This window comes from Callospermophilus lateralis, chromosome 20 (assembly GCF_048772815.1).
Source record: "Callospermophilus lateralis isolate mCalLat2 chromosome 20, mCalLat2.hap1, whole genome shotgun sequence".
NCBI classification, from domain to species: domain Eukaryota; kingdom Metazoa; phylum Chordata; class Mammalia; order Rodentia; family Sciuridae; genus Callospermophilus; species Callospermophilus lateralis.
The window spans coordinates 133,777-146,959 of record NC_135324.1 but is presented as its reverse complement, the minus strand read 5'-3'; the positions used below and the strand labels follow the sequence as shown (position 1 = coordinate 146,959).

General features: G+C 33.2%; 1 protein-coding gene across 1 annotated transcript in view; it reads left to right on the top strand.

The window, feature by feature from the left end:
* Nucleotides 1-13,183, top strand: part of LOC143638420 (uncharacterized) — a 254,715-nt gene that overhangs the window by 160,157 nt on the left and 81,375 nt on the right. The gene's annotated exons all lie outside the window — the stretch shown is intronic.

Genomic DNA, 13,183 nt, shown 5'->3' with positions numbered 1-13,183 from the left:
TGTATGTGTATGTGTATATATATATATGTATATATATGTGTGTGTGTGTGTGTGTGTATATATATATATGTATATATGTGTATATATATATATATATATATATATATATATATATATATATATATATATATATATATATATATCATGTTTTTTTATCCAGTCATCCACTGACGGGCATCTAGGTTGGCTCCACAGTTTAGCTATTGTGAATTCTGCTGCTATAAACATTGATATGGCTGTGTCCCTGTAGTGTGCTGTTTTTAAGTCCATTGATTATAGTCTGAGGAAAGAAATAGCTGGGTTAAATGGTGGTTCCTTTCCCAGATTTCCAAGGAATCTCCGTACTGCTTTTCTTATTGGCTGCACCAGTTTGTAGTCCCATCAGCAGTGTATGAGTGTACCTTTTCCCCCATATCCCCGCCAAAACTTATATTTGTTTGTATGCATAATAGCTGCCATTCCTACTGGAGTGAGATGATATTAGTTTTGATTTGCATTTCTCTAATTGCTATAGATGAAGAGCATTTTTCATATATTTTTTGATTGATTGTATATCCTCTTCTGAGAAGTATCTTTTCAGGTCCTTGGCCAATTTATTGATTGGGTTAATTGTTTTTTTTTTTTGGTGTTAATATTTTTTAGTTCTTTATATACCCTAGAGATTAGTGCTCTATCTGATGTGTGAGGGGTAAAAATTCGCTTCCAGGATGTAGGCTCTATATTCTTTTTTTTTTTTTTATAAAAAACTTTTTAGTTTGATTCCAACCCATGTGTTGATTCTTGGTTTCAATTCTTGTGCTATTGGAGTCTTATTAAATAAGTTGTGGCCTAATCCCACATGATGAAGATTAGGGCCTACTTTTTCTTCTATTTGGAGAGTCTCTGGTTTAATTCCTAGACCCTTGATCCATTTTGAGTTAACTTTTGTGCATGGTGAGAGAGAGGGATTCAGTTTTATTTTGCTGCATATGGATTTCCAGTTTTCCCAGCAACATTTGTTGAAGATGCTCTCTTTTCTCCAGTGCATATTTTTAGCACCTTTGTCTAATATAAGATAATTGTAGTTTTGGGGTTTGTCTCTGTGTCCTCTATTCTGTACTGTTGGTCTAGCAGCCTGTTTTGATGTCAGTACATGCTGTTTTTGTTACTATGGCTCTGTAGTATAGTTTAAAGTCTGGTATAGCGATGCCACCTGCCTCCCTCTTCCGGCTAAGGATTGCTTTAGCTATTCTGGGTCTCTTATTTTTCCAGATGAATTTCATGATTGCTTTTTCTATTTCTATGAAGAATGCCATAGGGATTTTCATCAGAATTGCATTAAATCTGTAGAGTGCTTTTGGTAGTATGGTCATTTTGATAATATTTGTTCTGCCTATTCAAGATCAAGTTATATCTTTCCATCTTCTAAGGTCTTTGATTTCTCTTTAGTGTTCCATAGTTTTCATTGTATAGATCCTTCCCATCTCAGTTGATACCCAATTATATTTTTTTGAGGACATTGTGAATGGGGTAGTTTTCCTCATGTGCCTCTCAGAGTATTTGTCACTGATATAAAGAAATGCCTTTGATTTATGGGTGTTGATTTTATATCTTGCTACTTTGCTGAATTTTAGTTCTAGAAGTTTTCTAGTGGAGTTTTTTGGGTCGTCTAGGTACAGAATCATATCATCAGAAAATAGTGCTAGTTTAAATTCTTCTTTTCCTATACTTACTCCTTTAATTTCTTTCATCTAATTTCTCTGGCCAGTGTTTCAAAAAGTACATTGAATAGAAGTGGTGAGAGGGGGCATCCCTGTCTTGTTCCAGATTTTTGAGGGAATGCCTTCAGTTTTTCTCCATTTAGAATAATGTTGACCTGGGGTTTAGGATAGATAGCCTTGTAAATGTTGAGATATGTTTCTGTTATCCCTAGTTTTTTTAATGTTTTGAACATCAAGGGATGCTTAATTTTGTCAAATGCTTTTTTGCATCTATTTAGATGATCATATGATTTTAATCTTTAAATCTACTGACGTGATGAATTACATTTATTGATTTTTGTATGTTGAACCAACCTTATATCCCTGGATGAATCCCACTTGATCATGGTGCATGATCTTTTTGATATGATTTTGTATTTGATTTGCCAGAATTTTATTCAGAATGTTTGCATCTGTCTTTTAGATATATTTGTCTGAAGTTTTCTTTCTTTGATGTGTCTTTGTCTGATTTTAGATTCAAGGTGATATTGGTCTCATAGAATAAGTTTGAAAGTGTCCCCTCTTTTTTATTTCATGGAATAATTTGAGGAATAGTGGTGTTAGTTGTTCTTTGAAGATTGTATTCATTGAGTCCTGCCCTTTTTTTTTTTTTGGTTGGTAGGCTTTTGATGGTGTCTTCTATTTCACTGCTTGAAAGTGATCTGTTTTTTGGCTGAGGTTGTGGCTCAAGTGGTAGCATGCTCACCTGGCATGTGTGGGGTGCTTGATAAGATCCTCAGCAACACATAAAAGTAAAATAAAGATGTTGTGTCCCTCAAAATCTAAAAGAAAAAAATAAAATGTTCTCTTTAACAGATAATATTCTTTTTTTTAACTTGTGTATCATCCTCACTCAGTTTAAGTAAATTATATGACTCTAGACATTTGTTGATGTCTTCAATATTTTGTTTTATTGGAGTACAAATTTTCAAAATAATTTCTAATTATCTTCTATATTTCTCTAGTGTTCATGGTGATATTTCTTTTTTTAATTAGTTGTTCAAAACATTACAAAGTTCTTGACATATCATATTTTATACATTTGATTCAAGCGGATTATGAACTCCCATTTTTACCCTATATACATAATGAAGATTCACATTGGTTACACATCCACTTTTTTACCTGCTGCCATACTAGTGTATGTTGTATTCTGCTGCCTTTCCTAACTTCTACTATCCCCCTCCCCTCCCCTTCCTTCCCTTCCCTTCCCATCTTCTCTCCCTACCCCATCTACTGTAAATCATTTCTCTCTCTTGTTTTTTCCCCCTTTCCCCCTCACTTCCTCTTATGTGTAATTTTGTATAACAATGAGGGTCTCTTTCCTTTACCATGCAATTTCCCTTCTCTCTCTCTTTCCCTCCCCCTCTCATCCCTGTTTAGTGGTAATCTTCTAATGCTCTTCCTCTCTATTCTGTTCTTAGTTGCTCTCCTTATATCAAAGAAGACATTTGGCATTTATTTTTTAGGAATTGGCTAGCTTCACTTAGCATAATCTGCTCTAGTACTATCCAATTCCCTGCAAATTCCATGATTTTGTCATTTTTTAGTGCAGAGTAATACTTCATTGTGTATAAATGCCACATTTTTTTTTATCCATTCATCCATTGAAGGGCATCTTGGTTGGTTCCACAGTCTAGCTATTGTGAATTGTGCTGCTATGAACATTGTTGTAGCTGTGTCCCTATAGTAAGGATATTTCTTTTTTAATCACAGATTTTAGTAATTGGAGTGTTTCTCTACTTATCTACATTAGCATTGATAAGGGTTTACAAATGTAATTATTTTTTCAAAGAGCCACCTTTTCATTTTGAAAATTAAAAATTTTTTAAAAAATAAATGGCAGTGGAATGCATTACAATTCTTAACTACACATGTACAGCACAATTTTTCATATCTCTGTATATAAAGTATGTTGACACCAATTCATGTCTTCATACATATACTTTGGATAATGATGTCCATCATATTCCACCATCCGTGCTAATCCCCTACCCCCTCCTTTCCATTCTTACCCCACTGCCCTGACCTGAATAGAATTCATCTATTCCTCCCATGCTCCCCCTCCCTACCTCAGTATAGTCAGCTTCCTTATATCAGAGAAAACATTCAGCATTTGTTTTTTGGGGGGCAAACTTCCCTTAGCATTATCTTCTTCATAACCATCCATTTACCTGCAAATGCCTTGAATTTACTTCCTTTATTGCTGAGTAATATTCTATTGTGTGCAAATGCCTCATTTTCTTTTTCCATTCATCTATTGAAGGGCATCTAGGTTGGCTCCATAGTATAGTATTGTGCATTGTGCTGCTAAAAACTTTGTGGCTCCGTCCCTGTAGTACACTGTTTTTAAGTCCTTTGGGCATAGACTGAGGAGTAGGATAATTGGGTCAAATGGTGGTTCTATTCCCAGTCATTTTTTCAATTTTTAAGTTGCTTCTTTTGTTTCAATTTCATTGATTTCAGCTCTGATTTTAATTATTTTCTGTCTTTATTGCTTTTGGTGTTGATTCATTTTTTTCCTAGGCTTTGAGATGTAATTTTAGGGCATTTATTTGACTTTTTCTTTTTTTAAGGAATAAACTCCATGCAATGAATTTTCCTCTTAGTAATGGCTTCATACTGTCCTAGAGATTTTCATATGTTTTTTCTGTGTTCTCATTCACCTCTAAGAATTTTTAAATCTCCTTTTTGATGTTTTCTGCAACCCATTGTTCATTCACTAGAATATTATGTAGTCTCCAGGTGTTGGAGCAGCTTCTATTTTTATCATTATTTTGTAATTTCATTCCATTAGGGTCTGGTAGAATGCAGGGTAGTATCTTTACTTTTTTGTATTTGCTTAGAGTTGCTTTTTGGCATAATGTATGGTCTATTTTGAAAAGGATCCATTTGCTGCTGAGAAGAAAGTGTCTTCACCTGTTGAAGGATAAAATGGTCTATGTATGTCAGTTAAATCTAAGTTATTGATTGATTTATTGTATTCTATAATTTCTGTTTGGCTTTTGTTTGGAAGATCTATCCAGTGGTAAAAGAGGTGTATTAAAGTCACCCAGAATTATTATCTTGTGGTCTACTTGGTCCTTGAACTTGAGAAGAGTCTATTTGAACATAGATGGTCCATTGTTTGGGACATAAATATTTATAATTGTTATGTCTTGTTGGTGAATGGTTCCCTTAAGCAGTATGAAAGGTCCTCCTTTATCCCTTCTCATTAAATTTCACTTGAAGTCTTCATTATTTGATATAAAAATAGAAACCTCTGCTTGCTTCCACAGTCCATGTGAGTGGTATGTTTTTTAAATTTTTTTTTGTGTAGATGGACACAATACATTTATTTATTTTATGTATTTTTATGTTGTGCTGAGGATTGAACCCAGGGCCTCACATGTGCTAGGTGAGCACTCTACTGCTGAGCCCCAGCCCAAGTGTTATATTTTTTCCAACCTGTCACCTTCAGTCTGTGGATGTCTTTTCCTATGAGATGAGTCTCTTGGAGGCAGCATATTGTTGGGTTTTTCTTTTTAAATCCAATCTCTCAGTCTTTTGATTGATGAGTTTTGGAAATTAACATTCAGGGTTATTATTGAGACATAATTTGTATTCCCAGTTATTTTTGTTTATTTTTGGTATTTAACTTGACTTGGTTTCTCTTTGATACATTTTTTCCCTTTAGAGTAATAGCTTCCTTCTCTGATTTTCAAAATTGTTTTTCATTTCCTCCTCATGGAATATTTTGCCAAGGATATGTTGTAGTGCAGACTTCTTGGTTGTAAATTCTTTTAACTTTTGTGTATGATGAATGTTTTTATTTTCTCATAAAAATAACATCTAAATCAAATCTAATTGCTAATCAAAATTTAATTTTGCTGGGTATATGATTTTTGTTTGGCATCTGTTTCTTTCAGAGCTTGGTATATGTTGTTGTAGGATTTTGCAGCTTTCAGGGTCTCGGTTGAGAAATCAGAAATTCTGATTTGTTTCTTCCACATATAATTTGATTCCTTTCTCTTGTGGCTTTTAAAATACTCTGCTTCTCCTGCATGCTCGGTGATTTCATTATGATGTGTGTTGGTGTAAATCTGTTCTGATCTTTTTCATTTGGTGCCCTGTACAGTACTTGTATTTGATTTTCCAATTCACTCTACATGTTTGGAAATTTTTCTGATATTATTTCATTGAATAGATTGTCCATTTCTGTAGTTTGGACCTCAATGACTTCATCTATCCCAATAGTTGTTAAATTTGGTCTTTTCATGTTATCTCATTATTCTTGAATCTTCTCATGATTTCTTACCATCTTCACTGGGGTCAACTTTATTTTTTCAAGATTATATATTTTTCCTTCAATGTCAGAGGTTCTGTCTTCCAAGTGATCTATTCTGTTTTGGATGCTTCCTATTGAGTTCTTAATTTGGTTTACTGTTTCCTTCATTTCAAGGATCTCTGTTTTTTTTTTTTTTCAAAATCTCTATCTCCTTATTGAAGGAATCTTTTTCTTTCTGTATTTTCTTATGTAGCTCTTTATCAAAATGATACTCTGCTGCCTGTATTTGCTCTTATATCCTCCTTTAATTCACAGAAAATTATGTGCCTCCTCGACTCCTTCTCTGTTATTTCTCCTCCTGTTCTGACCATGGATTCTAATAATGTAGCATCTTTGTTTGGGGCACATTCTTCTTGGTTTTTCATGTTGTTCATGCATCTTCCCTTCCATCTCTGTGTTTTCAAGGTGTTACAATTTTTACCCTGTAGGCTTATAGTCCCCAAGAGTTCCAATACTTTTTTTAAAAAAAAATATTTTTTAAATATATGAAAACAGTAGAATGCATTACAATTCTTATAACACATAGAGCACAATTTTTCATATCTCTGTATATAAAGTATATTCATGCTAATTTATGGCATTATACATGTACTCATTTCTTTTTTCATTACAACTCTTATATAACACAATTTTTTCATATCTGCTTGTATATAAGGTATGTTGACACCACATTAAAATCTTCATACATATGTTTTTGATAATGATGTTGATAATATTCCACCATCCTTGCTAATCCTCTTCCCCCTCCATTTTCCTCTCACCCATCTTCCCTATCTAGAATTAATGTAATCCTCCCATGCTCTCCCTCCCTACCCCACTGTGAGTCACCACACATATATCAGAGTAAATACTTGGCATTTGTTTTGGGGAGATTGGTTAACTACACTTAATGTAATATTCTTTAACTCCATCCATTTACTGGCAAATGCAATGTTTTTATTCTCTTTTAGTGCTGAGAAATATTCCATTGTGTACATATGCCACATTTTTTTATACATTCATCCACTGAAAGGCATCTGGGTTGGCTCCACAGTTTAGTTATTGTAAATTGTGCTGCTGTAAACACTGATGTGGCTGTGTCCCTGTAGTGTGCTGTTTTTAAGTCCTTTGGGTACAGACTGGGAAGAAGAATAGCTGGGTCAAATGGTGGTTCCATTCCCAGATTTCCAAGGAATCTGCATACTGCTTTCCATATTGGCTGTACCAATTTGCATCTCCACCAGCAATGAATGAATGTGCCTTTTCCCCCACATCCTTGCCAACACTTATTGTTTATATGCATAATGTCTTTCATTCTGGATGGAGTGAGATGAAATCTTAGTTTTGATTTGCATTTCTCTAATTGCTATGTTGAACTTTTTATATATATTTGTTGCTCAATTGCATATCATATTCTGAGAAATGCTTTTTAAGTTCCTTGGTCCATTTATCAATTGGGTTCTTTGGTTGTGTTTTTGTTGTTGTTGTTGTTGTTGTTTTTTATTGTTTTTTTGGTGTCAAGATTGAGTTCTTCATATACCCTAGAGATGAGTGCTGTATCTGATGTGTGAGTTGTAAGAATTTTCCCCCAGGATGGAGGCTGTCTCTTCACCTCACTGATTGTTTCTTTTGCTGAGAAGCTTTTCAGTTTTGATCCGTCCACTTATTAAATCTTGGTTTTAATTCTTATGCTATAATAGTCTTATTAAGGATGTCGGGGCCTAATCCAACATGATGAAGATTTGGACCTACATTTTCCTCTCTTAGGTGCATGGTCTCTGGTTTAATTCTTAGGTCCTTAATCCACTTTGAGTTCACTTTTGTGCATGATGAAAGAGAGGGTCTTAATTTTTTTTTGCTGTGTATGGATTTGCAGTTTCCCTAGCACCATTTGTTGAAAAGGCTATTTATTCTCCGAAATGTGTTTGGTACCTTTGTCTAGTATGAGATAACTGTATTTGTGTGGGTTATTCTCTGTGTTCTCTATTCTATACAATTGGTCTAGTTGTGTATTTTGGTGTCAGTACCATGTCGTTTTTGTTACTATTCCTATGAAGTATAGTTTAAGTTCTGGTATAGTGATGCCACCTGCCTTCCTTTTCTAAGGATTGCTTTGCCTCTTCTGGGTCTCTTTGTTTTTCCAGGATTAATTTTTATTTCTTTTTCTATTTCCATGAGGAATATCATTGGGATTTTGATAGGAATTGCATTAAATCTGTATAGTGCTTTTTGGTAGCATGGTCATTTTGACAATATTAATTCTACCTATTCAAGAACAAGGTAGAACTTTCCATCTTCTAGGTCTTCTTTAATTCTTTTTCTTTAGCATGTTGTAGTTTTCATTGTACAAGGCTTTTACCTCTTTTGTTAAATTAATTTAATCCCTTTCAATTCTCATTACCTTATTTTTTCCATTCATTCTTTTTCCCCATTATTCTCCTTCATCTATTTTATTAATCTTTTTATTCATTTATGTTTGATGCTTTCTACATATACAGGAAGGTGGAATTCACAGTGGTATACTTTTATATACCCATGTTTTTTAAAATTCATTTCATATTCTCCTTTCCTGTCACTCCCTCCCAGTCTCCTTATGCTCCACTAATCTTGTCTATATCTTTAAGATATCCAATTCTCCTTTCCCTTTTTGTTTTGCTGTAGCTGTTGCATGTGAAAGAAAAAATTTGACCCTTAATCAGTTTGATTAATTTTGCTTAGCATGATGTTGTTAATTTCTGTTCATTTACTGACAAATGTCACAATTTTAATCTTCTTTATAGCTGACTAAAAACATATTGTGTGTATCACATTTTATTAATCAATTCATCTATTAACTGGCATGGGAACTGCTTTCATAATTTGGCTATGATGAATTGGGATGCTAGGAACAAAAATGTGGCTCTATCAAAATATAGAATTAATTACAATTACAGATAGCCAATATTCATGGCTACTCGGACATGCTTTTCTGATACAAATATAAGTCAGGCATAAGAAAACAATCCACTGTTGATCATCATATGTAGGCAGTAGCATATTCAAATAAATGTTTCTCATTATGGAAGTAGTGTTATTTATTGGGCAAATATCACTTGCATTTTTGTTTGCTTTTTAAATATGTTTTATATACTGATTATTATTTTTGCTGTGGTTTTGACATTTTTCTTGTGCCTCTTACAAATACTTTTTTTTTCTTCTGGCAAAATATAAGTAAAATCTAATTTACCATTTTTAAGTTTATAATCCCATAGCTTATACAGTAGTCATAATGTTGTAAAATGATCACCAGTGTTTAGTTTCTGCTATTTTTATATATAAAAAATGAGTTCCTTCTAACACCCCTTTACATTCTCCCAAAGAATTATAGAGAATGTAATTTAATTTTTGCATCCCTTGTCATTTTTAATGTTTTCTCATTTTTAGATTTTGTGTAAACTTTCATACTATTCTGTTCTACTGTTTAGATTTTGTGGAAATTTTAATACTGTTTTGTTCACTAGAAAACATATTTTAGAAAGATAAAAGGCATAACAATTTGTTCCTTATGGCTTTGACTTTTAAGAACGGACTGATACATGGGCTCATCCAGGGCAGGGCTATTAGTGTAGATTCCCTAAGGGGGAATTTTGTACATTTCAGCTACAGTTCTTGGAACCATGGTGATTGAACTGGAGGAATAATTTGGGGACTTTATGAACTCCAAAGTAAATAAGGCTGGGAACTAAGTAGAAACATAAGAATAGTAAAAATAAAAGTTTAAACAAATATTATTTTTAAGATACACTAGAGTCATGATTGATTGTTTTAACTTAATGACATTAGAAATTAATGGGAATTGGTAAAAAAATACTTCAAGTAGAACTTTTCAGACATTGAAGTTTCTACTACAGATAGGAGACACAGAAACCCACTGAATTCTGTGGTTTTCCATGAAAATAACTTAGAGTAGATTTATGAAATATCTGTCAAATCTCACTATGTGATCAAGGCCTTAGTGGAAACTATTGCATTTGTTTTTGTGCTGCTGGTAATAAAACCCAAGGTCTTGCACATGCTGAACAAATTCTGCACCACTTAACTACAACCATAGCTTCATAAAATATTACTCTGTAAATGTCTCTGTAGGTGAAAACCTTACAGGTTATTTTGTATTTATGCATAAATTACATATAATTAATAAAATATAATTCATAATGTCACATAATTATTCATTAATATGATATTATAATAAATGATTAAAAGATATATGCTTAAACTATGTAACTCTGCAATATTTTATATCTATCTATAATTATAAATCTATGTATGTATATATACAGACATCTATAGAAAAACCAGATGTACATACACAAATCTTATCTCCATGGATCTGTATATGTTTATTATAGTTTCAGATTATATCATTTTTACTATTACTCCTTATAAGTTTCTAATACCATTATATGTGATAGTGCCCATTTTTAAATTGCTTGTTATCTCGCTCAGTATTTTTAAAATATATTTAGTTATCAATGGATCTTTATTTGTTATTAATTTATACGTGGTGCTGAAGATCAAACCCAGTGCCTCATACGAGGTAGAAAATTGCTCTAACACTGAGACAAAACTCCATCTCTTTTGCCAAGTTTTAAGAGCTCAATGTATTTTTTTTTATTCCAGACCTTCATCATATATATATTTGGCAAATATTTCATCCAGTTTCTTATTCAGTTAATGGCATACCTCAAAATACAGAATGGTTTTCAACAGAGTAAAAGTTTATTAACTTTCTCATTTATAGATCCTGCTTCTGGCTTTGTTCATGTCAAGGAAAAAGCCATATAGAATTTCTGCTATGTTGTCTGACACAAGCTACAAATTTAACATTTTCTTTTAGATGAATGATTTAATTTTTCAAAAGTTGTAAGTTCTGTGTCTAATTCATTTCTTTGCATACAGATGCCAGGGTGTTCATAATTCATTAAAAAGATTATATCATCTCCAGTAAAGTCCTGCCATCTGTTGTGTGTTTTTTGAGTTTATTTCTAGGTTTTCAGTTCTATTCCACTAATCTGTTTGTATACGCTTTGCCACATATCTCACCTTTTGGGGTACTGTAAGTTCATAGTAAATCTCAGTGTCAGATATTTCAGTCTCATAAACTTATTCTACAGAATTGTTGACCATTCTATATGCCTGCATTTTCCATATAGCCTTTTTTTATATTTGTGCAATAGGTTGTTACGATTTTATCATGGTTGTGTTTCACTCATTTACTAGAGTTGTATATAGCTAATATCTTAATATTGAATGCTTCTTTATATGTTTGGTAGTTATAGGGTCCCCCAACTTACAGGAAGTTGATCAGCAGTGTAGATGACATTCTGGGACTTACAAGTGACATCAGAATTAGGTGAAAGACTGCAATTTTGAGACCTGAAGTAGTGACACTTGTGCGAACCAGTGTCAAAAACATGTTCTTTTTAAAAAATATTTTTTAGTTGTTGATGAACCTTTATCCTTTATTTATATGTGGTGTTGAGGATCAGATCTGGTGCCTCACACATGCTAGGCAAGAGCTTTGCCACGGAGCCACAACCCCCATTTGATTTTCTGCAAATTCACACATTTTCTTTTAGAAAAATAAATTTTAAAGAACATTGTAGGTGAGGACTTTAAACTGACTCCAACTATGTGTCTGTTAACTGGTGAGAATTGTGACTCTGGAAGACTAAGCATTTGCTTTCTTTGCAAAAGGGATCTGAGATGTGTGGACTTTACAGAACTATTTTCTAATCTGCCCAGAATTACCTGACTTTCTGCTTAGGAATGAGCCACAGAAGGCCACAGTGTTACAGAGAGGGTTCTACAAAGTTTGGAAAAAATATTTATTCTAAAATGTCAAGATTTTTATTTTTTGCTTTTTGTGAACAGTGGCTATAATCATCTACTAACCTGATTTGTCTTGTTGTTCCTTTCATAAATCTTGATACCATACAATTCCAATTGGCTCAAGTATTTAAACATTTTGCTATTGAAGATTTTTAATTGCTTATTTGTGTAGATGGCGTGATTATGCTCTAGGGTCAAGGTAATTCTTTCAATAAAGTAGCTATGTTTAAGTAATTGGAATCAATCCACAAATGGAAAATCCGTGTGGACACTTCTGGTGTGTCTTACTGATCTCATCTTCCTTGTGCACACAGAGATGGTGACAGCCCTGTGCCTTTTTATGACTCCTAATTTTATTATGTATTTCTCAAAGCCATCATTTTCCTTGGTTATATATCCTTGGTTGTATGAGTTTTAAGTAATTTATTGTTACCATTATTTTTCCATTACAATTATATTAAAAGCTCTTTTTTTATTAACCATTTCTTTGTCTCAGTTTTTGAACACATACATGCTGCTGTCTGGGCCTCTATTGTACCACATTTATTCACTCGTTGAACTGCTTATAGAACTTAATATTTCAAGTGTGTCTTTTCACAAGTGAAGTGTCACTTTACACGTCTCCAAACATTAATATTTTATGAATATTTTACACATTGCGAATGTGTCATGGATGATACTTGAAACTAATTGTTTTGGGGAGCTCAATCTATCTCATGGATACAAAGCAGAAAGAATAACTCCCAGACTGTTTTCAAAAGCTTTTTTACCACTTTTTGTCTCCCTTGGGCACAATCACCTTATGAGTATATCTTTGACAAGTCTGATTTGCATCTGGAATGTACCCCAAATTTCATTCACCGGTGGCAGAAAAGTTAGGAGTTTGGCTTTCATTCAGTTCTTGGATTGTGGTATATATCTTTGACTTCACTCTGCTATGAAATACATATACTGTTTTAGGACTTATGTATTTTCCTCTGAATTAGATAATGGAAAGTATCTTATTACATAATTAAAGTAACTCTCCTACATGACAGTCAGTTCTACTAACTATTAATCCAAACTAAACACTGAATAATGGTTTTGTCCGTGTGCTATTGATCTACCAATTTTTATTTTAGGAGCCATTGACATTCAGGGATGTAGCTATTGATTTCTCTGAGGAGGAATGGGAATGCCTGGATCCTACTCAGCAGAATTTATATAGAGAAGTGATGATGGAGACCTACAACAACCTGGTCTTTGTGGGTGAGCATAACTTTCCTTC